This window comes from Syngnathus floridae, chromosome 16 (assembly GCF_059516105.1).
Source record: "Syngnathus floridae isolate MCC-2025c chromosome 16, RoL_Sflo_1.0, whole genome shotgun sequence".
In the NCBI taxonomy this organism is placed as follows: Eukaryota; Metazoa; Chordata; class Actinopteri; order Syngnathiformes; family Syngnathidae; genus Syngnathus; species Syngnathus floridae.
Genome location: NC_142428.1, coordinates 8,512,241 through 8,538,287, shown reverse-complemented (window position 1 = coordinate 8,538,287; position 26,047 = coordinate 8,512,241). Strand labels below are relative to the sequence as shown.

The 26,047-nt window shown below is 39.9% G+C and overlaps 1 long non-coding RNA gene across 1 annotated transcript; it reads left to right on the top strand.

Annotated features, from left to right (window-relative positions):
- Positions 1 to 549: 549 nt before the first annotated feature.
- Positions 550 to 1,865, top strand: LOC148385507 (uncharacterized). Its single transcript, XR_015853170.1, has 3 exons — positions 550 to 683; positions 997 to 1,146; positions 1,237 to 1,865. It is a non-coding gene; the product is annotated as an uncharacterized LOC148385507 (long non-coding RNA).
- Positions 1,866 to 26,047: the final 24,182 nt, after the last annotated feature.

Below are 26,047 nucleotides of genomic sequence, written 5' to 3'. Positions count from 1 at the left end.
TATGCAGGCCTCCACTGTTTACTTATTCAAGACGTCCATTACAGAGATCAGATCAGTGGCAAACATTGTGATGAACAACTTGCAAAAAATATATCCGGGTAATAAAAAAATCATTTGAATATGCACATGTAATTGCGCTAGGTGCTTCATATTAAAAATGAACAAACCCAAAAACTAAAGCAGTGATGTGATCCCGCTTACTCATCAGACTAGACTGCTTAGCAACAATCTCATAATCATTACCATTACAGATGAAAGGCCAGGCCCAATTAGAGTGGCTCCAATTGCTGCAATTAAATAAGTGTGGTTGAATGATAATATCTTTTCCCTCCAGAAATACTAGAAAAAGACCTCAGCATTGAATAATCGTACAATCAAAAACAATCAAGTGGGACTTTGAAGTTGTTGCACTACCAAATCTTACAAATACATCTGGTGGAGAAACGGCGTCTTGGCCTCAGCCGACAGGCGCCGTGAGCCCACTGCGATGCAAGACGTGAGGTCGGACCAACTTATTGCTGCATGCTAGGGCCGCTTTTGTTTTGCCGAGGACACTGGAGCGTGTTCCCAGACACAGAAGATTGCAACAGACCGCCACAGTCCACAGCCCTTTCACTGGCGTCCAAGAGTTGTCCCGTGATCCCATCCCTGCATCAAAACCAGCTGAGAACGAGTGCGGCGTGGTAAGCGCTCGTGCTCGCACATAATTTGTCGCTGACTACTGCTCTTGCAACCGATTGATCACTGAGTAAACAAACATGATATGAATGGAACGAAACCACAAAAAGATTAACGCTTTGGATTCAAACGGCTTTAAGTTGACTTTTTGAAGCCTTTTTTAGTATTTTCCCGAGAACGCTCCTATGCATCAAGATCAGAAGTCAAATACTTTTACTTTATACAAAAATATACTCCATGAATAAAATTACAAAGGGTTTCATTTGGAGGGAGACAAATAAAAATGAACAGTCCTCGACAACCATTCACTTCTTCCAGGTGCCGGCACACAGTGAAAAGGCTCTTGTAACAGTTCATTTCCACGGCCTCACTAAAACTTTGTGGAAAGATGGCACAGGAGCCAAAAAAGAACTCACCAAGATATGATGAGGCTGGGGATAAAGGTCCCCGACGCACGACTTTATTGATGTGAGTCATCAGAACTGCTCATTGCTTACAACTAGCACTGCCGTTGGCAATACATAATACACTGTATTACATTTTTTCTCTTTGAGCCAGGAAGTAGCCCGTTAACTGGCAACCAGAGGATCGACTGACACAAAACCATCCAAGTCCTACTGTGGTCTCCTCAATCAAACTTTATTTGGTCAAAAACTGCATAGCACGTAAAAATTAAATTGTACCTCAATAAATGTTTAAAAACAGACAGTTTTTAAAAATGAAATTCAAATGTATTGAACTTGAAAGTTAAACACAACTGAGCTGTACTTGGGCAGTGATTCATTTACGTACCACTAGAGGGAGCCGACCTATTTTACACATTTTAAGAATTTTTGAGCTAATCTAATCCAATCTAATGTAATCCACTATTTGGGAAGTATAGAGACTGGGCCCTGGTACAAATATCTAAAAATCTGTGCATATATGATACCCCCCTAAAAAGTATTATACCGAGCTGTAATTGCCTGCAGATGGCAATAAATTACAACATTTATCTAAATGAAGGTCCTTAACCTACTTCAACAATTCATTGCAGATTGCAACAACTCTTAATTGTTATTGCATTGGGTTAAGCACAAAAAGCATCAATTGGATGATTTTTTTTTCCACCAGCAAATCTCCATTAGAAATCTGTGAAATTTTGAATTTGTGAATGGCAAACCTTGAATACATGGGGGTTTACTGCAATCCATTCCTTTCAAACCAGTCGTGACTTTTGGGCTGTACAAAATAATTGCAAGAACCATCGTAACTGTGTCAATTATGGTTTTGACACACTGCAAAATCCTGGTTTGATTAAAAAAACCATTAAAACCTAAAGCCAAGACTCCTTTGTGCAATAAACGTTTTTTTCTTTAATTGTCACTGACCATTGCAATGACATATATAATTTGCCCAAAGATTTCCGCCCAATGCATGTAAAGGGACGTTTCACAGAGACATGTGAAAAAGTACAAGTTAGTAACTTGATTAATGGGAGCCTGTAAACAAACCATGTATGGCTGTCCATTTGGATTATTTCAAGTGTAGCCTTATCTTTAACAGCTTCCTCACATGCGATTGTAGACAATCCGACTTGTGTACGAGCTTCAGCAGCCAAACAAATTACCTCCACATCGGCTGAATCATCAACAAGCAGCCCAACTGTGAGTACACGTTGCTTAAATATACTTGGAATAGCTGACAAATTCTTCTGCTCAAGATTATCCGACTAGGCCACTTAAAGGACATTAAAGGACAGTTGGGAACTTCTAAACCAGTTCTGGTCTTGAGAACGGAGATTAAATGTGCGATTAAGTCGACCAGAAGCCCCAAGTTTATTATTCCAACGACTAAGCGAGTCCAATCAGGGGCTTCGGGACTTGGAGGTTTGCTGCTGTTGCTGCTACCATGCAAAGTGAAAATGAAAAATTCAAAACGATTATAAACCTCACAAGGACCTGGAATTCAAACAACCATTTGACTTTTGCCACTCTTAACAAGACTTCAGCATATCTCAGGAGCATTTTTTTATTTTACTTTTTTATGATGCCACCACAGAAGGGTGACTTGCAAGAGGAAAAAATGTGACGACAACCAAAGAACCTTAACTGAAATTTATGGATGGAGTAAAGTCCTCAACAGGCCTTTTCTGAGCGTATGATTTGTCACATATGACGAACCTGGAAGGAGGTGTGAAGAGAATACATCAAACTGCCTCGAGGTTTCCTCGGTTTGTCATAACTGCAAACAGACTTTTCCAAACAGCTATTTTACTGAACCAATAGTACAAGTGAGAGGTTTTATCTTAAGTTACTTAAAATAAGAAAATTCTGTTAAAAGTCCTTTCATGTGTCCCATTCAAACCCTCAACATGGCGATAACCATGAAACACTGTTTGGGTGATGATGTCACAGAATCCTAATCTCATTGCTTTTTTTTTCTCGGACCTTGCTCCAGGGTGGTTGTGCTGCATCCTGCCAGAAACACAATTCAATAGAAACGTGTTCCGGCTACGAACTTGAGTTACAGTACGTTATCCTTTGAAACCAAACTAGCATTGAGTAAATAACGATTAGCACTGGCAATATTTAGAGAAGAAAATACAATTTAGAAGAGCAAACATAATTTCCACTGGCAAATAGTTGCATATTGTAATAGATTTGAGGTATTGTGAATTTACAACAAAGTTGTATGAATTGTCTAAAATGTTAGAAGCAAAGTGAAACTTATATTATAAATATTCTTTTTAATGTATTTTGGGCTCATTAATCCTTCTTTACTGACGTCCACTCACGTGTTGCGTGTGTGTGAATATTTTTGCTTCTCTTGGGGTTTACATGTGAATATGCACTTCTCAGTGTAGAAAATTTAATTCCATTTGAGGCAGGAAACCTTTTGAAAGGAGACGTCTTTTTCACTGAGCTGGCCCCAAATAGGTAACCAAATCTATGGTCTCAAACTGGGACATATTTCATGGCAACTAAATGATCACTCAAACAGTTCACCTCACCTTATTTGAATCAAATTTCTTTTATACCACAGAAATGTTGGAGTGCCAAAGGCTCAACATGATCTGTGGCATCAGAGGAAATAAAAGTGGCTGACGTATTGAAAGCATTTTCACTTGTGCAGATTTCCTTTAAGGGGTCAAAAGCTTGGAATCAAACAATCTTTTTGATCCATTTTAACATGTCCACCTGAGTTGCTAACAAGGTTAAGCATTTGTGAAAGTAGTCCATCATTTATGTGTGTGTGTGAAATGCAGCATGGTGAAGACGAAGAAGCCTACTGGCCCAGCATCATGTCTGGTGTTCATTTGTTAGTTCTGAACATGGGCAGGCCACCTGGTCTTCATTTCAGCAGTGCGCAAGCTGGTCAGAGTTGCATGTTTTATGGGAAATCTTGTTCTTATATTCCCTTCCTGGTCCACGCTGACCTCTGACAGCTTCCAAAGAGGTCCACGGGTGCATCTACGTGGTACAATTCTGCTCGGTGGACACCATTGTAGACAGATGACACTTGCTGTAGCTGTTGTGCAGTCCGCAAAGTGTTAGTGTAGGCCTGCTATTAAGTCAGCCCACAGAGGAGGGGGGGTGTGGACTTTTGTGTCTGTCGTGTACTGTGACCACTTGTTTTGCCGCAAAATCGTTGCACTGTAAAAAAAAGGCGTGTCAACGCCCAAGCGGAACTAGATCATATTACTTGGGGGGAAATATGCCGTTTTTACCAGTAACAGAAGTAACAGGTCTCCAATGCACTGTTGACTGACTTGCAATATTTTGTTATGTACACACACTCATTACACACACATGAAATAGACTTGAATTGGAAACAATAAGAACAACTAATGAACACATGCAAGTTAAATTGTTGTTGCGCGAGTTCTTCTGAATTGTAATTTCAGATATGTCAGATCATATTTATGTCCACTAAAATTTCTGAAGCATAATTATTATAAAATTTGCTTTTTAAAATGCTTATTTGAACAAAACTTAAATTAGAAGGCAGTAATAACTACAAGATGTAAAATAAATCATGCTTCGCCAATGCCTCGCAGATATTCAATGGGATTGATTTTCTTTATTTATCCTATTGTGGATCAGTTATGCTTTAAAAAATCCTAAAAAAAAAAAAAACGATGTTACCTTCTGGCCTTTTTTGATGAAAGTGTTGTCTGCTCCCCCTGGTACATAATTTCTGCTTACCACCCTACAAACTTTTCAAATGTATCTATTATTATTATTTTCATTATTATTATTATTATTATCATTATTATTATATATTTATTATATTTATTGTGGTCAATTTCTGCTAAATGATTGTAGATGTGCACATGAGTATAAATTGCTCTCTTTGTGCTGAGACTGAGCAGCGTCTAATGAAATGCTGAAGTCCACTACAGTGGTCTCATCGTCTTTTCTCACAGCTGGGTCAGGCTTCAGACTCAAGTAAATAGAAGGATGGACGGCATGCACGGCAATAGCACCTTGTGCCTGTATGGATGAAATTCATTGCAGCTGCATAATTTATACTACTTCATCCCCTCGAGAAGTAAAGTATGTGGTCATATAGAAAAATGTTTGGTCTGCTAAAAGTTGTAATTTTATAACATCATGGATCAAATCCATGATCTGAAATAGTAAATAACAACCTTGGATCCAGTCAGGATGCATCCATAGTCTGTTTGTCCCAGTTTCAAACCCGTTACTATTTCCTGTCCTGGCTGACAGTCCTGATGTAAAGCTGCCATTCTGTTCCGATTTAGACTAATAATTTATTGCATGTGGCATGCGGGTCTGCGCAACGAGACCAAAGGTTTTGCACATGCTTTCAACAAGAACCTGATATTTGCTACACACCCTAATCAGTTTAAGATGACTGCGGGGTAAAACGAAGCACCATTTGTGAGACAGGACAAACCAAACATCCTTCTAGACTTACAGAGCTATTAATATAGATATAATCATAGGCCTCCTCCAGAGGTTTTTACCGTCAGAGGGAATTCCTCCCTGGTGGGTGCCCGACCCTCTTCAAAGCCTAAGTGTGACTTACAAATGATTTGTTGTGAATGAGTGACGGGGAACACGAGAGATGGCTGACATCCCTTTGTGGAAAAGTGATTTTCCTCAGCAGGCATGAATTGAAGCCAACCGTCATAACATACTTTTTTCTTCTAAGCACCAGTTTACAGTCATATTTGGCCTCTAAATGCTAGCTTCGGCATGAGAAGACCTTTTTTTTTTTGTTGCAGTGTTAGAACTCTCTCGTGAATACGGCATCACAATTCAACATTGAAGCCTAATTGTCAGCTTAAGATTGCCTGCGCTCCAGCAGCCACATCCTGTCCTGCTTGACCTTCCACTGTGGTTGCAAGACACTAGCAGATAAGAAGAATGAAGGGAGACACACAACTCGCCTTCTTGGCGGCCATCAAAGCAAGTTCAGAGCTGCCTTTGGGGAAAGAGTGGCGCAACAGCTAATGCGTCTCATTGAAACGCTCCACTTGCCGTGAATGGACACATTCGCCTACGCTAAAAGACGTCCTCAGAGACGAGCTTAGAGAAGGTGAAACTGTTTCACTGCTACTGGCGCCTGGACTCACCTGGCTGCATAACTCTAGCGATGTCATCAACTGTATGTGTGAGAGCTGCCAAACACATTTACACACACGCTCACAGAAAAAGTTTGACATATTTGTTGTCAACTCAAATGGTTCTCAGCGATAATAGATTTAATGTGTTTGTTTAGTCAAATGTTGCTGTCACATTAGAGGAAAAGCATGTTCCTTATTAAATGCTAATTCTTCACAAGTGCAAACATCACAATGCATTAATAGCACTCTGATTATTTCTATACTTATCAAGTTGGATGCATTGTTGATGCACCACAGGGTTTGTGATTACCCTTGGTAACCCACTGAGTGAAAAGTTAACAGTTCAGTGTGGAGCAACTCTACTCAGGGCGAGCATATTCGCTGGAACCCCAAACACATCACGAAAAAATAAGAAGAGCCGCTTTCCATGTAAAGTAAAAAAAAAAAAAAGTCATGCGAACACTGCAGGGAATTCTTAGGTTTAGTTTGTTTATGCTAGTTATTTTTAAACAGTCTAATAACCGGATGGGGAAACAAAACAAAATGTTAACATGGGCTGTGTAATCAAGTACTTTTTTTTTTTTTAGAATTAATGTGTTTTACAAATATGTATTGTGTGCTTTAAAACATTTTGACTAATTTGCTGTGTATACCTAAATTTAAATGAAGTGACTAAATTAAATAATGACTAACACTTGCGCGTCATAATGCCCGATTACCTTGGAAATTAAGCTATTATTCAGAAAATGAAATGTAAGTCTTGGAAGATGATTTAAAAAATAATAATAAATTGAACTTTTCAAAATAGATAATAATCATAACATTTACCTGATGGGACTAAAATGAGCAGAGCATGCAGCTTCACTGTCATCTGAAAAATGTGATTAGTTAACATATTTATTTTCACATTAAATAATAAAAATCTAAATAATTATTTTCATGGAAGCTGATAACAACGAGCAGCGAAAATGAATAACATTTCGTTCGCTATAGTTGGAGTACTGTAATGTGATTTAATCAATCTAGCATCAACACTGCCACCTAGCGGCCTAATATTTTAAGTCTGCATCACTCCATTCCTTTTGCCCCCAACAACCCCCACCCCACCCGCCTACCTCCACAATAACCTTCCCGCTGGAAAGATGGTAAAGTGATCTGTGGGTCCCTAAGTGCTTTTTGCTGTCAGTGGTGTTGACATGAGACGCTATAGAAACACAGCTGAGGCCACCTTGAACGGGGAAACCTGTCAGGCTGTGTGCAAAGTAGCCTTTTTTTCTATTTTATTACTTCCTTTAATGATGGATCTGGGTATATTTCTTTAAATGTCAGGCTCATACACAGAACCATAGTGTAGTGAGAATTGTTTTATTCATCAGACATACTGACCAATGTCTGTCGCATTCCCATTTTTCTTGAAAGCAGGCGAGTTAAAGGAAATGGTCAATATTCTGGCCTATATTTGTGTTTTTGTTTCCATGGCGCTTCATCCTGAAAGAAATATTTCAAGGCCCCATCGGAACCATTTACTGTATGGGAAATCTCCCCTCCTTCTCCCCCCAGCTGTTGAAGGAAGCCACGGACACAACCTCGTAGAGATGCTGGCCTACCTGCTGTTTAAACAGATAGCCAGGCCTCTACTTCACGTGTTTAAGTGTCCCAGTGGAAACAGCGGTGTCCTCCTGGGGAATAAACAATTACTTGGCCAGAACTTGGTGGACCTCCGGGGGCAATGCAGAGCTAAAACGTTAAGGGTAGCAGCACAAAGGCATCCTATGCCCAGCTGTGGAGCAGAGTGGTTTACTGTTTAATTAAATCAACAGCTTGGAATTCAAACAATCTAATAATATTATAGACAGGCCACAGGGGTGCACATAAGTGGTGCGCAAGTGCACATGCATACTAAAAATATTATCATAGGCTCGCATTTTGCATTCTTTTTTTTTTTTTTAGGAGCAGTAGACTGGTCTTGAGTAATGTTGTGATCCCTTGATAATATCACTGCATCATCCAAATGGCTTAGATCAGTTGTGTCAAACTCATTTGTGTCGCAGGCCGCATCATAGTTTCTTTCGGAGGGCCATTACGACTGTCAACACCTTGTATTATATACAGTATAGGCTACATACCAAATTGATGATTAACAAGTTTTGAAATCATAGACTAGTAAAAACTAGTAAAACAATTAAAAAGATGAATAGTAATACAAATTGCTAGCAATTTAATTTTTTTTTTTCAAAGTGAATACAATTTGTAATTTTAGTATTGACGCATGTAGTCCATTCCCAATTTGTCTTTGCGGGCCACATAAAATGATGTGGCGGGCCATAACTGGCCCCCGGGCCTTGAGTTTGACACCTGTGGCTTAGCTATAAATCTTGTATTTCAAAATGATACATGGCTAATTGGTGGCTAATCTAATTTATTACGCCCTTTTTTGTATACACTGTAAGCTACCAAGTATTTAATGAAAAACAAAATAAAGGGAAAAAGTCTAATTTGACAATAATGTTGCTAAGGGAGCTTTTGGCATAGACTACACTAACAAAACACCTGTGGGGCAACTTTGTTCGCCGTGTGGGGCCCCACTTTGACTCTTTTCACACTGAGCCAATGACCGGCCAGGGACCCAGAAGAGCAGCTGTAAAATCCAGAAGAAAAACAATTCATGAATGACCATCAAATATGCCTCCCACACTGAGAGACAGGTGGCGATCAACTGGTATGGTTTGAATACACATCTTAGCTATTGGGTCCTTGTTTTAAATTAAAATAAAGCGGGTTGCTCAAGGGTTCGACTGGCCTGTCTTGTGAGGCTCCCGTTTCTTGATGTGGAAAGAAAAACACCATAATGATAGGTGGATGAATGCGGACGCCTCTATTGCATGACAGCCTCAGCTCATTTTATTGCACCCATTTTGGGTTTACAGGAAATACGTGTTTATTTAGACACACATGAAAGTGTCAACAAGTAAAGAATCTCATCCTGAGTTCTGCGTTATTAATGATCGGGAGCTAATTGCCAGCACGCAACAGGAAGTCCCACAGGTCAATTGTAGTGCAAGTCTTTTTGAGGTAAAGGCTATCTCCTTGTTTGTGGCGTTGACTGTTTAACTTTCGCCCCACCTTTTAAGGAAACAATTACACGGAGACGCGGTGACATCATTTACAATGTTGTTTAAAATCCAGAAAGGTCCTGTTGTATATTTGATTTGGCCTCAGCTGACCAACACATCACATGTCACGGACGTTGACTATTTAATGTAGATTCTCCAAAACTCACAACTTCACTATGACCAAATGTTCCAAAGATGTACCACATATTCTAAACAGGCCATATATCTCCAAACAGAAATAGATTTAGCTGAATTGTTTGATACATTTGGTCGAGGTTTTCCATCCATCCTCATTGGAGCTCCTACTGTTTTTCTGGCTGTTGGTGGCCTGAGCCCTAATCACCCTGCGTTCCCTCAGAGGCCATAAATTACACCGATGAGATGGTGCTTTGTGTTCCTACTGCCGGGGAGCAAGGCGAAGTCGCTGTGCCATATTTTGACAACCCGTACATTAAATCATTGTTTTATGACAGATGGGAAAACTTCTGCACTTTCACCATCCTGATTTATGTTCATTTGAGTCTGGAGGACACTATAATTTGCAAGTGATGTGAAAACAGATGGATAGAGAGATACCAAAGGGTAAGACTGACCTATACATTCTCAGTGCAGCCTACAAATGGCATCCATATGCCTCCAGAAGTCTTCCAGTTACATCTACATTACCACATGTGCGGTTATGACCGTCCGTGTCTGTGCACTCCTTATTCTGCTTGTGTGCATGTCCATGAAACATCATTTTCACAAAGGAGGCCGGACCATCGGCCATGTTACATACGCGCGGCCCTGTTTGATGATTAATAAAGGGGAACCTCCAACGTCAAACACAATTAGCTCTGTGACTTCCAGATTGTGCTCATTTCAAAACAACTTTGAAAAATAATGTGAAGTGAATTCTATTTTTTCACAGGTTAAAAAAATCCCCCCATGGTAAAACCTTTAACTATAGAGGACGGGCAGTGTTTTACATTTCATATGTTTGAAGACAAAAATAAACACTGTAAAACAACCCCCATAGAAAAAAAAACTGTATACCAAATAAAGAAGATGTTTCAACAGGAAGGTTGTTGCAGAGGTTCACTCAGTCACCTTTGTTGGATTTAATCAATACTGTTGGTCTGATGACAGGCATCATGAAAACACACAAGAGTTGAGATTGTTTTGGGGATGTACTACCGTTAAGTCATTTTTATGTTCAGCATGCCAGTTTATGGGGTGACACTAAATCACAGGTGTCAAACTCAAGGCCCGGGGGCCAGATACGGCCCGTCACATCATTTTCTGTGGCCCGCAAAGACAAATAATGCATCAAATCTATGTCATTACTAAAATTACAAATTGTCTTCACTTTTAAAAATCATCTCTTTAAAATATTTGATAAGTTTCCACTAGTCTCATTTGAAAACGAATTGTCAGTTTGTTTTGTAGCCTATACTGTCTATAAAATGAAGCGTTCATACATTTATTTGGGTTGACAGTCATAATGGCCATCTGAAGGAAAATCTGACTACGATGTGGCTGTGACAAAAATTAGTTTGACACCCCTGAACTAAATGAACACGGTTAACAAAGACATGAAATTGTTTTTAAAATCAAAGTATATAAAGTAAATCCTGGTCCTGAACCTTAATAATTTACTGCATTTGACACTATCGTCTTAACCACTGATGTCAAAGATAAATATTTGACTTTTTCTCATACATCAAAGAAAATACATAAAGCATCTTTAACGGGAAATACCAAATGTGGAAAAAACACTGTGACTTTCCTTACTGGCTAATAAATGGTTTTGCATCGGTACAGGCCCATACATGTGCTTTTAGAATAACTCGATACTTAGCTTACCACCTAGCTCAGCAATGCAGTGTAAGTTCACCTCAGTGACAGTGTGAATCATTTTAAATAAAGCATTAAAATAAGCCTCGGTACAGCCAGAGGTTCACGGTTCAAGTTCCAAAGTAAAAATAGCAACTAGCTGTTGGCAAGATGTTTGTCTGCTTCCTGGCCACTGTTGAGGTGTCTTCGACTTTAGGCACCGTCCAAACTTCTCGACTCAAGAAATGAAGCACTTTTTCCGTGCAGCTTTCACACTACATACAATATGTTGCATGCCTGTACATGTGTGTGATCTGATTAGTTATAAGGCAGAGTGAGTCTGCAAATGAGTGAATTATGTTTTTGGAAGATGTTTGATAAGATAAAAAAAAACTAGAGCGCTGTTTAGCTTTGGAGATTCCATTATAATGTATGTGTATGTATACACTGTATGTAGAAACACTTTAATGATGTGTCCTTGGTTTACAGTGCAGCGTCCTTTCTCTAATGAGCCATGAAAAATGGAAGTGAAATAATTCAAGCCATACCAGAGCAGATTTCCTCTCCGGTCAAAAGTCAAATTCAGCAAAATTATACCTCTGCTTCATTTCCACTGCCTCAGGTCATGTGGCAAGGTCACACACATTGCTCAACATAGTCGATCTTATATTTTAATGCAAACATCAACATTATATAAATATATATATATTGAAATGAAAAGAATAAAACCAGCCCTGAAGTTTCTTAAATGCACATGAGTGCTGGTTTTTAACAAGAAATCATCTTCAGGCTTGTTTTTCTTACAGTACGCTTAGCTGTTTTGATAAGCTACGACGGTTTCTAAAAGCATATTTCTGGAAATGTAAATATATTGATAAAAATTCCTTTCGTTCTTGTGGCAATTTAATGTAGGGTAACCTGTGAGGGAAGAAAATGCTCCAAATTTATCATGCCTGGGAGCCCAGGATGACCATGTTTTATGGCTTTTCCAATGAGGCAGGACAGTATGTGAGTGTACCGCGTCTGGTGCAGCCATTGTGTTCCAATGAAAAGGAGGGGCCGAGAGGTGGGGGGGACCACCCACATGAAGTCAGCGATGAAGTAAATACTGTTGCATGTTCCATGTCGCCTTCCTTTGCTCTCAGAGTAAACTGTGGTCAAAAATGCCTAGTTAGCTGAACTTGACCAACATGGCAGAAGCTTAAAGTGAATGAAGCTCACTGCATCCCATTTTGATCTAGAAAGCAGCCAGTGATGGGATGAAGAAAGACGCTCGTCCCATCTGGAGTCGAGGTCAGCGAGGTGCCGTCTGACGGTGCTTTTGTTTCTTGTGCACTTTTAATACACAACATCAAACAGACTGCACAGTGGATGGACTAATTATACTTAATGAAACAACTGGTAGGAGCAACATTGCAATTATGAAGCTCCATCCAAACATAAGAGAACAACTGAGAGCAACAAACAAACCTCTTGTGCCTTACCATAAATCACATCCTCTCTGTTTGTTTGTCTGACTTGGTAGGCAGTTATCAAACTTTTCATGGGGGAATAATATCCCATGTGAACAAAACAAGTCTGCAAGTCCTCTTGCAGGAAAACCCCATTTGTGTCCCACCAACAGGAAGTTTGGCATGATGTAAGAGTGATTACATCCAGACTACTGTATTGTGCAAGTCTTTTGCCACCAACAAGTTGTGGTTTGAATAAACGGTTATTAAGTATTCATCATTTTGATGTGTTGTACTGTGTTGCAGAATTTCTGAAATAGAGAAATCATTTCTTGAGCTCAGTAATTATCTTTTGCTTTGCTTCGCAAAGTGCAGCAATCGAACAGCGCCACACCGTGACGCCTTGCCAGTGTGGTCCCCCCATTTCAATTTCTCCAGCCATAATTTAGTCAGCTCAAGCTCTAGTTTGAACCTTGGTGCATGAACTGATGAAGCCTGCTTAGCTGAGAGTCACAATTTTTTTTTGTACGACAGCCGCAACAGTCCAGTTGTTTTAGATTCAATGCCCAGAGAGTACTTTTTTTTTTAATTTTCACAGGCAATAGACCAAACAGTGCTTCAGATCTCAAATCTGGAAGACATTACTTGACTGTATAAATTGTGACCCTTTAGGCTGGAACAACTTAAAAGGAATGAATACACATACAGTAGTGGATAAAATAGTGAACATAACAATGTAATCGATATAAGACCATTATCTGATACATAATTATTTTCATTATCATATATTTCAAATGACAGATGACTTTTTATATTCATGGAATGACTTCACAACACAATGATGGAGTAGACACAAACTAGTAAATAATATGAAGATTAAATGTTTATGATTGTTATTTTCCTTATGTAATGAACTTGTTTAAAATAAAGCACATTTTTAGAGCATAAAATGTGGCACTGTGGGTTTCCACTATAAACTTTTGAATGTGTTTATTTTTATGGTGTAGGCAGACGCAGTTGTGTATACATTGTGGTTGGCATATTTGAATGACATCAAGCTTGGATTGACAGGTTATATCTGATCACTGCAGTTATGTTGTCATCATATTTCTATCCATATTTAGAAGAGGCCTGCTTCCACTCTGAAGACAGTCTATGTGTTTTTATGTTTCTATGGCGCATATACGAATTGTGTCACTGCCAGTGTGACGCCAGCCTTAAACTTTTGACAGGTAGGGAACTAAATAAGTACCAATCTTTACACTAGTTACTTGCTTTGTACCTATTTAATTTATTCACGCATACAGTATCAGTCAAAAGAGTGAAAACACCCTCTAAATCAGTGTTTTTCAATATTTTAAAATGTCTTTAATTGTAGATTCCTATATTTAAGTCAATAAAACTATGAAGAGATATTGTGTGCTTGTTATATTACAATTGAAAAATTATTATGTGTGATCATTGAAGCACTGCTGAAAAAACAAACCATTTTTTCTCTTATCAGTACATAATGAATCAATCCTACCAACAACATAGACTTAAATGTAAGATGTAGTGTACGTATGAAGGTATCCAATCTTGATGGTTCAGCTATCTTTCAGATTTATGTTCAACTGAGCGTCTTTTAATTTCTTCAATGTTTTCCATGACAAGAACTTGCGCTCGTTTTAAAAGCATGATCTCAGTAAGAGGCAAACTATGAAATGTCGACCGACATGATGGTCAATGACAGTTATATGTGAAGAGGCTGTTCATACAAATGGCGGCTTTATTGGTCCTAGACGATAGCACGTCTTTCGCTTTCATAGTGATTTACTGCAGCCTGGTGGGATGAGATCAGTCAATATGTGTGGTCGCTCGTCTATTGCACTTTTTCCTCTGTTGCTTTTTCGGCTTTGTGGGCCCTGGAGGTTTCCTAAATGTTGAAGAGCCGTTTGGATTGGAGGCCCGGCAGTATAAAGCAGCCTTTGGCAGAGGATTTCCCTGCGTTTCCAAAAATAAGAGAGAGCGGGGTGAACGTTTGTGTGTGTGTGTGTGTGTGTGTGTGTGTGTGTGTGTGTGTGTGTGTGTGTGTGTGTGTGTGTGTGTGTGTGTGTGTGTGCGTGCGCGCGTGCGCGCGTGTGTGTGTGTGTGTGCGTGTGTGTGTGTGTGCATGAAGTGAAGTGAGAAAAAAAATATAAAAATGTATATATATATATATATATGTTCATCCTCTGTGGTTCCAATTCTACCTGCAGCTGCTCCGCCTGGTGATCATCTTGAGGAAACGTCTGTAGAAGTAGACATGACCCTGCCAGCGCTGATGTTTTAAAAGGAGAGAGGTGAGGACCTTGCTCCGAGTCCTGTGGGACCAGTTCTCTGACCTGAAGACCATTTGGCCTCGGACATGAACCTCAAAGACAGCGGGAGGGGCCCGGCTTGTAGGAGGTGGCAACACCGGACAATAACATGTTAATTTCTGTTTCTCGAGTCTAGTGGTTAACTATTCATCAATATGGACCATTGAAATGTGCACTTCATTGGGATATAACTACCAATAACTGGTTCAAAACTCAAATTTGTTACCTTTTGATTGATGCCCATTGAGGAATTAATTTCAAGCTGCTTATTTCTGTGTTTGCAGTTTACGGTGGTGTCCAGCTGCAGACTGATATTGCTTTTTTTTTTTTTTTGTCTTTCAACAATTAGAGCACATTTTCAAATTCTGTACCCAATATCAATTAAATAGTGTAGCTAACTAGGTGCATATGAAAAATATATATATTTATGTATGATATGTTTATGATAAAGTGACCTTGTGAAAAGTTTGTACTTTATTTTAGCAACACTACGACAAATGACAAATTTGTATGGATATGGTATATTGTATAATATTATGAACCTAGTAGGGAAGCTGAACAAAGAAACCTAGAAATAGTTCTGATTACGAGGTGATGCACTTATGCGCCCCATTAAACCATAAAACATTACCAAATGCATATGTTGCAATATTTCTTTGACCGCATCAATCAAAACTGAGCACTTTTATCACAATAGATTGTACTGATGTACCTAATGTTGTGTCCGGTGTCCTTAATCCCTGTCTCCAAATCAGCAATTTACATGATTTCATGTATGGCCAACTTCTCAGATAATTGCAGCTATTTATTTAATGGGTCAAGCTCAAAGCAGTTGAGCTTGGTTGAACCGTCACATTTTACTGCGGTCATATTCAAGCTGCTCGGTATTTTCCTGGCATGGAATCCACGTGACAAATGATCCAATTACACAAATTTGGCTGCTAATTCTTCAATTGTTCTTGTTCCAAATGGCAACGCAGCGGACATGTTTCGAAGCAGCGCAGTCTCCTGACAGACATGCAGTTATCGCCTCGTCACTGATCTGTTTAGTCTGTGCACATAAGTCAATTCTTCTAACTCACACCAAATTTCATGGCCCAATTTGTTAACCCAAGTTCCGCATATTAGTAATTACATCATGTTTGAGGGGCTGCGTTGGTAACCGCAGCACTGCGGAAGTTTGCTTTGAAGCCTCTTAACGACTTTTCCAATCCTTCCTCACAGGCTGGCAAAGAAGAGAGTACAGTAAGTCAGTCAGTCCCACAACCCACAGATTTAGGACAAGGTCCACAACCTTCAAGTTTCCACCATCCCTGTTTGTACTTCTGTAACTTCACTCCTGCTCGCGAGTTTGCCTCATGACGTGCACAGGTCAGAAAGGAAATCGCAATCCCAGCTGACGACACGGATACAACAAATGAACTCTGATCCGTGCAAAGGGAAAATGGATCACTCAGTAAGTCTTCCACTGCAAGTGAAAGGCCGATTCCACCGCCACCCGCCGCCTCAACCCCCCCAAGGGACGATAACGGTTAGCTCTGCATGGTGAGAAAACAGCTGTCTGCTATCCTGTGTGTATGCAGTGTGGATCATTTTTAGCAAAGCAATCATTTGCTGTAATTTGAGGCAATTATTGACTGCAGCACAGTGTGTTTGCATGTTTTTGTGTCCCACATAGCAACTTTGAAAACTTTAGTGCCTTCTTAATAAAAAGCCAGAGCTCAGTAGTGATTTATGACTATTTAGACAAGTGGTTAACAGAGGGATGTAGGATTGTGGAAATACTGCATTCATACAGAATACACAAAGAACGTCATAAGGACACTTAATCTGTTGGCAAGGAACAAATATTCCCGCTAGAATTTTACTTTTAGGTATAGTTTTCTCATTGTGTTTTGGAGGACAGGTAATTGGCTGCATGCTGGGAGAAGATGTCACAGGCTGCCGAGACGAATGACCTCTTCGCTAACCTTCATCACTCAATAGCATTGTGTAGGTTTTGACATCCCAGAGGTGGACACGCCAGGAGATGACCAAGAGTCAGAAACGAGTTTTTCACCATTGTAGTTTCCTCAGGATAATAGAAAACTGCCTCTATGGTAATTTTTTTCTTCTGAGCTGTAAATGTAAAAATTTCTAAAACAATTCGATCCCAATTTTTTGAATTGCTAGGGAAGGATTTAAAAAAAAAAAAAAAAAAAAAAAAAATCTGCTATATGAATGTGCCGTTTCTCAAGTTTTTCTCCATTGTATTTTCCTCAGGATAATATAAAACTGCCTCTATTGTCATTATTTTCTTCTCAACTGTAAATGTAAAAATTTCTGAAAAAAAATCCATCCCAATTTTCTGAATTGCCTTGGCAGGATTTTTTTTACCGTATTTGCCGGTGTATTGGTCGACCTTTTTTGATCCAAAATCGACCGAAAAAAATCGACCTCGACTTATACACCGAGTCATAAAATTTAACTTCGTATTCATCGCTTCAAATGTGATGGTAACCAAGGCCGTTTCTCATGCATCTCATTGTGCGTTGCACTTAGAAAATTTGAACCGGGCGGCGTGCGCGAGTGCGCGGCCCGCTGGAAGTTGAATGAGGCTCCGCGATCTCCTCCGCGGTGCTTATAAACAGCCGATCCGCTCGGCGGGGGCTATTTTCGGCCACTTGGCGCGTGCGCACGGCCTCCCGGATGTGCCGGGCGGGTGCGCGAGCTCGCCGGCCGCTGGAAGTCGAATGAGGCTCCGCGATCTCCTCCGCGGTGCTTATAAACAGCCGATCCGCTCGGCGGGGGCTATTTTCGGCCACTTGGCGCGTGCGCACGGCCTCCCGGATGTGCCGGGCGGGTGCGCGAGCTCGCCGGCCGCTGGAAGTCGAATGAGGCTCCGTGATCTCCTCCGCGGTGCTTATAAACAGCCGATCCACTCGGCTGGAGTTATTTCCGGCCACTGCGCATGCGCACGGCCTCCCGGAATTTGAACACATTTCGTCAATAAATTTCGCATATTTCTGATTGAATTTTGAAGTTTAATATAATGCAACAATTGAGCTCGACTTATACAAAGGATATATCATAAAATCGTAAATTTCCGTCGAATTTTAGGGGGTCGACTTATACACCGAGTCGACCTATACACCGGCAAATACGGTATATATATTTTTTTATAATAAATATCTGCTATATAAATGTGCCGTTTCGCATACCAACATCCATGCAGGTCTGGTGGCCAATTTGTATTTTAGATGCAATGAGAGAACACCTGTTTGCTTAAAATGATCATCACTCATCCCATGAAATGTTGATGCTGTGTAAAAAGAGCAGCGTAATATCATCAGGTTTTAGCAGTGCAATCCAAGAGGTGACTCGCATGACGTGGCAAGCAAGCACCTTCTGACTCCTATTTGTTCTTTCACAAATTATTTTTGGCCCTTAGTTGACAAAGATAAATGGAGGGATTAATATATATTGGACTAATCTGTCAGTTTGCAATTGGCAGAGTAAAGAGCGTGGATAGTATTTCCCTCAGGTAACCAAATGCAGGCCTACTGGATTAGAAGCCATTTGCAGGAAGGCTTAGCTATGATCCAAAGCCATTTACAGAACATGGAACAAGCAGAATGTGGAAAAGTATAACGAGGGAAGCAGGGAGATGTTTTTAATTGCTTCCCTGCCATTTTAATTCAAAGATCTGACTTTAAATATGCTTATGCTCTTCCTTGAATACATGTTTGCTTTTAGTTGGAATCCAGAAATTTATATCCTGAAAGGAATCAGACAAAAAGTATGAATCGTAATTCTTTATTTTGCATTTTGGATCGTGCAGTGTTTGGATTTAGTGTATGTAGCCTATTTTACAAAATAGCTTCTTTAATTAGTTTAGCTGGAGTGATTAAACCTATATGTATGTTCTTTGGGAAGGGTGACAAAAGGATTTTTTACAAGATATCATCACCATATGTAGTCTAATCATGTGAAAAAGTTACACCCAAAAAAAATCACGAAGTAAATCACATTCAGTCAGTGTAAAACAAATTCCTGAAAGAGAGAGCGATATATATATACAAAATAAAAGAGAAAAAAAAAGAGATACAAATAGGTGGGAACAAGCAATTAGTATGATATTGCTTGCAGTCTGTTACATCACCACTAGATGACACTAAATCCCCGGTCTCGGCCCTGTTGGAATATCAATATTCATTGGTGTAAAAAAAAAAAAAAGTCACATTATTGTGCCCCGTAACCTGTACATCTAACAGTTAACAAGGATAATGTGGTCGCACGTCACAATTTAAATAGCCTCTTATTAAAACCTAATAAAGTTCAGAGGTTCCAACATTCCCAATTTCCTAAGTGAAATAACCCTGATCATCTGCCATACAATCCCAAAACCACATGGAGGCGCCACAGAATAAGCTGAACTGAAGCCTCGCACTCTCCACCAGGAGCATCTGAATAACAGTCTTGTGTGACATCATCTGAAGGTTTGAAAGGAGCAGGACATCCTGATGATGATATGAGCTTCTCCATTTTCCACCTGACCTTTCAGTCTAATCACAGCCACTGTAAAAGAAGAGATATAAAACACCAGGCAGCTGGTGATAAAGTGCCGTGAAAAGAAGCAGGTGGTGCTTGTGTATAACGTCACCCCCTCCTCCCCTTCATATGTTATGGCCCCTTTATTGCCCCTACATATCCCCTTCATATCTACCTGCTTCCCAGCCACAGTCAGGTAACACCACCTGTCGGAACAACCATAATACAATAAGAGGGCGGGGATGTTGCGATAGCAGCTTCTGCAAACTCTGTCATGAACTTGTCACTTATGGTTTGATGTTGAATTAAACAAATTGGAATAAGGTGTTGCGAAAATATGACTCTTATGTTCTTTAATGGTCATGCGGCCTCTTGGGAGCATGATCTGATTTAACCAGGGATACATTTCTAAAATACAATTCACTTGTATTTAACTTTGGAATAAAATTTTATTTAATCTTTTAATCTGTTTGTTTTCAAACATTTAGGGAGAACTTTTATTTGCAAGACTGTATATCTTAATTGAATCATGGAAGTACAGTTTTTACGATAGTTAAGATACTTCCTCTTTTTTTATTGTCTTTCACTGATAGCGTAGCGATTCACACTGTGCCTTCCGTTCCTTGCAACGTATGACTACGTCAAAGTGATGGGAGGAATTTCATTTAGGCAGCCATGGCCTTGTCACATGAAAAAAAAAAAACATAGTTTGCTGCTTTCCTGTTGCATCCAGACAAGTACAAACATTTTTGGGTAAGCATCAATTACTCTTGGGTTTTTGGAAATCGTGGACTCGAATGGTTATCTCCTTTGAATAACGGTGGCTCATTGTACACAATAAGATAGTAAAAGGTTCATCATGTTGATTGGCAAAATCCCAAATCTCCAATGTGAAAGATTCACTTTTTGAGTGAACTCCTCAAAAAATATTTTATTGTAAAACATTTATTTGTCAATTTGAAAACTGCAGGTTAGGGCCTTACGTTTCCACAAAACTAAATATAAGAGGATTTTTTTTTTTTTTTTAAATCTGCAGAAATCTTTTATTCCCCTCCGCTGGAGGGCAGTGTTGTTTACTTCAACACATCCGCTGTCGTGTTGGCCTACTGTGCAGAGCTGCAAGATATATTTGGTATTCCTTCAGCATTAAGTGGTATTATTAACACCAAACACCTCAGCAATAAGTATGAAAACACAAGGCGGTTGCTTTAAGCAAATATGGCGCTCTTGTCCATTTTGGTAGTGGAGGGTGTCGCAGCTGGAGTGGTAAACAATCATGGCTCACTTGCTGGGACTTGGTTGGTTTAGCAGTTATACAAACAAGGAAGGATGATTATTTTTTCCCCCTCACTATGATTTACTAACATGCCGCTGAGATCAGCAGCTAGCTGGTCTGTCTGAGGGCCATGCTTTTCAGCACACTTTGCAGTAAGTCTGAGGAGCTGTGCAAACAGACTTTTTATGACAGAGAACAAGGTGAGTGGCTTCACACTCTACAAGGCAGACAACACATCAAACAAACACTAAATGCACTGAGTACATTTGCAGCATACCATCTAACTTGGTGTTATTAGAGTCAGTGTTGGCGCTGCTACAATATTACATACATGTAGTATGTATATGTATGCATGGCAATGGTGGGAAGTAAGGAAGAAAAAAATTCTTTGTTACTGCCCTGTAAGTAGATTTTTACTTAAGGATTTTTGGACGACTTTCCTAAATTTAGAAATAGATAGAGCATCTATAGTTTCTATTCCCTCGTCAAAAAGGTTATTTATTTATTTATTTATTTATTTATTTATTTATTTATTTATTTATTTATTTATTTATTTATTTAAAAAACATATATTATTTTTAGTTTATTTATTTATTTTTATGTTTATTTGCGACCTCAAGGTCTTATAGGACAGGGAAAAAAATCTGCAACATTGAGAAAAATGAACAATGACGCCAAAAGATTCAGAGAAGTCAAGTCAAGTCAAGTCAAGTTTATTTGTATAGCCCTAAATCAAAAACAGTCTGAAAGGGCTTCACATAGACAAAAATTGACAATTATTCTCAAAGCATCCCCTGATCTCAATATATTCCCTATCCCTGGCCTTATTTAAGAACTAAGAATGATTTGTGGCAAATGTGCTGTGTTGTGCTATAGAAACATCTTTTGATAGCATAAAAGTACACCCAATGCTATTTAGGAGTGAAAGCTAGCTGAACTTTTTTTCTAATGTACAGGAGTTGAATCATTACTTCTAATTTTACCAGTCTTCTTTTTTACTGGTATTTTTTCCACCTCTTATGTATGTCCCGATAGTGTTCATACAATATCAAGCTAATAGCTGTCCATTCCACAATATATCCCTTGTACTCTCCTCTGACAACTTTATTCCACTTTTGGCACTTGGAACATTGAGAAACATTTACTGTTGATTCAGTACTTCACATGTAGGAAGGTGCCATCCTCTCCCAGCTTAGAGCAACTTTCATCACGCTTCCAGCAGCCTCATCCAGCCATCGCGGTCTAACCTGATGAATCGAGGCACGCAACTCCCAGCTGCACAGCTCAGAGGCTTCTTTTCAACGGCTGAACCTGCCAACAGCTTGAGCGTTAATCTCCAGTGATTTCTCATCGAGTCATTTCACTTTATTGTCTCTTGAATGTGAAAGTCGCTGACTGATCAGTCTGTTCTTCCGCTTTCCAAATCTCTCTGCACACCTTATCTCAATTTGAGTGAGGGAATAAAAGAGGGGGGGGGGGAATGAAAAGCCTGGTAATGATTCAAAAGAATGCAGGTGGTGCTTAAAGTTGTATAGTAAATCCTTACAAGCACTGAGATAGAAGCATAAAATGTGTTCGACGCTTTAAAGACAAGTGCTGCAAATGCTGCAAGGGGGTCTCACATCTAGATGAACTACTGATACAATACTTCTTCAATCTTTATATCCCGGTAAAATCTTCATGGCAGAGAACATTTTGCAGAATTCTTAGCAGATGCAGAGCCACTTAAACTGCACATTTAGCCAGTAGGCTGCAAGCTTTTATTGAAATACAAATAATGTTCAGTTACAGGTGCCCTTGTTTAAGATCCTATGTTTATTGACATGCATTCATAATCCAGTATATGAATTTATTAGTGCAGTAAGGAAAACTCTTATATTACCTATACTACTTTTAATGTATAAATATTGTGAACTTCCTCCATGGTCAAGAGCACAGGTGTCAAACTCAAGGCCCGGGGGCCAGATACGGCCCGCCACATCATTTTATGTGGCCCGCGAAGACAAATTGTGCATCAAATTTGTGTGTCATTACTAGAATTGCGAATTGTCTTCACTTTTAAAAATATATATTTTTTTTTAAATATTTTACCAGTTTTTACTCGTCTGATTTGAAAATGAGTTATTTGTCAGTTTGTTTTGTAGCTTTTACTGTATATAATATGAGGTGCTCATACATTTAGTTGGGTTCATAATGGAAGCTATGACGACAATGTGGCCCGCGAAAAAAAATTGTTTGATACCTCTGGTCAAGAGCAATTAAAATGAGGTAACTGCCAAAACTGCTAGTCTGGAGATGTGATACAATTTTATTTTATTATAAAATAAATTCACACACTCATCAACACAGTGTTTGAAAAGTATCACCAGTTTCTCCAACTCCCTCTGCCGCTTTGTTTTGGCATCCAAATATCACTTGCACCTTTGCTGACTAAGCTCCAAATGTCCTGATGGACATCTTGGTGAAAACGTCCCAATTGTGTTGTTCTGCTTGGCGTCCGTTCCACCGTGCCAAAGTGGGTCTGTTTTGCAGCCATGTGTGACCGGGCCACTTACTGGCTCACACTAATGACCCTAATTGGGAAAGTGGGCTCCGTTTCAGGCTCACTGACAGACTCACTGGCATGTGTGGAATGTGAGTCGATGGCACAACCCGGCTATTGTGTGCGGCGGCCAATCAGTTAGCTGCTTCCGGCATTAGACAACTTGACTCATTCTTATCTGTGCTGCTCTCAAAGAGGCAAATGGAAACTAGATAAACCCTATACTTTTCCATTTTGATTTACTTTGAAAGAATGTTTTTGGTGTTCAACATTTTCTAAATTTCTGCTTTTGGCTGTGAAAGTGTGAATATGAAATTGTCGCCACTGACAAAGTTGACTTAGCCGTCCGTCCCTTTCAGACATGTCTCTCATCCATAGGGTGGATGGAATTATCTGTTTGTGCTGAAATTTGCCGCTCCAATCTGAGGACCAGCTACACACAGGTATATAAATATTAGAACATGTTTTTAGGCTCTAACCCAGTGGTTCTTAACCTTGTTGGAGGTACCGAACGGCACCAGTTTCATATGCGCATTCACCGAACCCCTCTTTAGTGAAAAATAAAATGATTTTTTTTTCAAATTCAAGACAGACCAACACAATGCGTGAACTCACAAGAAATGACATACCTGCAAATCAGTGTGATTTCTGTTGCCTTTGTGAAACCAGTTCAGATCTGCCGAACTCCTGAGACCAACTCACCGAACTCCTAAGGTTCGATTGAACCCAGGTTAAGAACCACCGCTCTAACCAATGAAAATGAAACGAAATGAGCAAGATATGTTTCAACTTCGGACATTCAGCTTTAAATTGAGAGTATTGACCAAATGGGGTGAATTGTATAGGCCCATAACTCTTCGTAGTTCATCCTGGCGCTTTTGTCAGGAGTCACATCATGGATAACTGCAAGGCAACCAGATCCATTGGCAGCTTCACTCATTGTCCACAAGTTACATTTAGTACACCTATCCAATGTTGTATCAAAATGTGTCTTTGAAAAATGCTGAATTCATAGTAATGATCAAAAGTATATATGTATATAAGCCTGGAATTAATCATGCAAATGAGTAAACCTCACTCAGATTTGCTGGTAAATTTTTAGGATTTGTGATGATTTTCCGTCTGTAGTTCAACGCTGCCGCTCACTGAAAGAAATGGGCGTGAGCCACACGCTGCCAGGTATGTGTGTCAACACTCTTGGCCTGGAGGTGAACCCTTAGATACACTTTGTGTTGGAGGGAGAAGAAAGGCTGATATGGGGAAAGCGGGTGTGGCTTGCTAAGTGACTCAGACTGACTCTGTTGAGTGACAAATCAAATGGCATTTGACAAAGCACGCGTTGGCTCCAAATTTTCTGGTTTCCTCCGCCACACAGGTGGTGTTTGTCTCACACACCCAACTGGCCCAACACACACACAGAATACGTCCGGCCCAAAGGTTGATTGCACTCTGTATTAAACCGGGTAATCTCTGTCGAAAAAAAAAACAATACTATTTGAGTTTGACAAACATCCCTGATCACACATCGGACAATCAATAATATAAATAGCAACATTTACATGCGCATGTTTTGGTGACTTGTTGCTATTATTAAGATATTGCTGATCAAGTGTTGATCCAGTGCCCTGTACATGACCCAACAATTGCAACACACAATCTGACGTCATGCACACACACACACACACACACACACACCTGTGGCACTTGATTAATGTTCTCTGGTGTGTGCCCCAGGTCAGTCTTTATGTGCTGATCCTTGAAGGGAGTGGTCAAGTTGTCCGAGATGAATTGATGGCTCTTCTATAGAAGACGTGGGGGGGGGGGTGATTGTGGCATAGTGAGACTTGCAGAACCTCTTTGTGTGTGTTTCCATCTCACACACACAAGCACAAATAGAAACCACTTTCAGTTGTCAGTCACAGTTCTCGTTTACCTGGATAACGCTGGCATAGTGTGAGACTTGAATCTATTATAGGTGTGTTTGCAAAGCAAAGATTCCCTAAGAATGATGATCTGTTTGCACATTTCTTAGTTCTTGTTCAAATAAGCGCATTACATAAACATTTTCTTCTGTATTTGTTTGTAAACATTAAAGGATGGCACGCCGAGCAAATTGACTTAGGCGAGTGCCGAGGTATCTCCAACCAACAACAGACGGCTTTCGACATATTGCAGTTTGCCGATGTTATTTCTTGAATTTGGTGCCAACTTTCTTGTGTGGGCCGGAGAAAGTTAGGGTGGAAGAAAACAAAAGAAGTCACCGACATACTCATAAATTAGGATGCAAAGTCATAACGTGCAGTGTTGTTCCAAATCTGGGGGATGAAATAACTCCCACAGCAGAGGCTGAAGCAATTGTCTACGCCTGCATGCGTTAGCACGTTATCGTAAGAATCGGAGTTTCCACCTACTGTTCTGCAGCCTCATGCTGATAGCACGGCCCCAAATGTTGTCAATGTAAAATGCGCCTTCATGCTCAGAGTGTTGAACATCTTATGAACAGACTAGCAACCTGCCCGCCTGTCTGCTTCCCTGTCTGCACTCCACCTCGGGAGACGGGGATTAGCCGCCTTGGAGGAGCTACTGTATGGATGGCGTATGAATAAGTTGGGAGCGAGGTGACAGACGGGACGGATGGCGTCTCATCACCAGTAAAGCCTCGGGGCTCCCATAGGGAACCGGGGTGTCACGCAGAGAGCCACATAAAAGGCCGTCGCAGACGAAGGCC